This window comes from Lucilia cuprina, chromosome 2 (genome assembly GCF_022045245.1).
Source record: "Lucilia cuprina isolate Lc7/37 chromosome 2, ASM2204524v1, whole genome shotgun sequence".
In the NCBI taxonomy this organism is placed as follows: domain Eukaryota; kingdom Metazoa; phylum Arthropoda; class Insecta; order Diptera; family Calliphoridae; genus Lucilia; species Lucilia cuprina.
The window spans coordinates 65,350,957-65,352,644 of record NC_060950.1 but is presented as its reverse complement, the minus strand read 5'-3'; the positions used below and the strand labels follow the sequence as shown (position 1 = coordinate 65,352,644).

Below are 1,688 nucleotides of genomic sequence, written 5' to 3'. Positions count from 1 at the left end.
AAAAGTTATCAGAAATTGCGCAGCTTTTTCTTTAGAATTGTTTTCAATGACTGAGCAACTATTCCTATAGAAAAGATACCAGAAACTTAGCAACTTTATTGTCAGTAACTGATCAACTTTGCCTATGGCAAATTGTCACAAACTGTGCAAGAATTCCTATAGAAAAGTTGTCAAAAACTGAGCAGAATTTTTGTCAGTATCTGATCAACTTTGCCTATGAAAACTGTCACAAACTGTGCAAATATTCCTATGGAAAACTATAAGTAACTGATCGACTTTTAATATAGAAAAGATATCTTCAATTAGCACATCACTTTCTAAAGAAAAGTTGCTATTAACTGAGCAACTTTTTATGTAGCAAGTCTGTAAGAAACTTGCTACAACTTTTCCCGTGAAAAATTTATTGAAACTGAACAACCTTTCCTATAGAACACTATCATTAAATGATCGACTTTAAATATAGAAAAGGTGTCTGTTACTTAGACAATATCTTCTATAGAAAAGTTGCCATTAATTGAGCAACTCCTTTATGTAGCAAGGCTTTTAGAAACTGAGCAATTGTCACATAAAAAAGTTGTCAGTAAAAGATTATATTTTTCAATTGAAAAGTTACATGTAACTAAACTCTCTTTACTAAAGAAAATGTAACACTAATTGAACTTGAGTTCTTTGGAACTTATGTGAGTTATTAAACTACTTTACTTTACTGTCCTTTAGTATCTATATACATATGTATTATTGGCTTAAACAATAACAATATATTTTCTTCTCTTATGTGCTCCTGCATTTATTCTCACCATTTCCCTTTATTTCCTTATATTTATTTTTAATAATACTATAATTTGTGTTCATATAATTTATAATTATATTTATTTTTTATTTACTCATATTGTGCATATTCCTTCAGTCTTAAATCAAATGGCACTGAAAGCCTTCAAACCCCCACCAGCAACCCACAATATTAACCAAAAAGCTTAAAATAGCCAAACGGAAATTACTTATACATATGTATGTATATGTAAACTTCAGTTTCATAGTTATATACTCCAGCTATGAGTATATTACAGTTTTTTATGATCCTTGGCTGTTTTTAATTAAATATAATAGTTTTCATTTTGTTACTTTATTTTGGTTGGAGTATCAGTGTTTTTTTTTCGATTTTAGTGGAGATTTAATAGTTATTCATAAATATTCTGTATTTTATGAACTTTAAGTAGGTGCTATAAATAAAGTTATAGTAAACAGAGTAATAAATATAATAGTTATTTTAAATTATAGTATTTTTATCATTTATAAATGAAGTACTTATTGGCAAGTGTCATTCTTTTTAATGAAATAGTTAAGTAAATAAGAGGATAAATACTATATATTTATATATGAAAAAGTTGCCCTATTACAAATAAGTATTATATAGAAAAAGTTGCTTGGTTATCGAATGCTTTTCAATAGAAAAAGTTGCTCTAATTCCAAACATTATCTTTAGAAAAAGTAGCTCTTTTTCGGACAACTTTTCTATAGAAAAAGTTGCTCAGTTACTGACAACTTCTCTACAGAAAAAGTTGCTCAATTACTGACAACTTTTCTACAGAAAAAGTTGCTCAATTACTGACAAATTTTCTATAGAAAAAGTTGCTCAATTACTGACATTTTTTCTATAGAAAATGTTGCTCATTTACTGACAACTTTTC

At 27.4% G+C, this 1,688-nt stretch overlaps 1 protein-coding gene across 1 annotated transcript in view; it reads right to left on the bottom strand.

The window, feature by feature from the left end:
* The window catches only part of LOC111690119 (acetylcholine receptor subunit alpha-type acr-16), a 5,841-nt gene that overhangs the window by 1,113 nt on the left and 3,040 nt on the right, over positions 1–1,688 (bottom strand). The window lies entirely within an intron of this gene.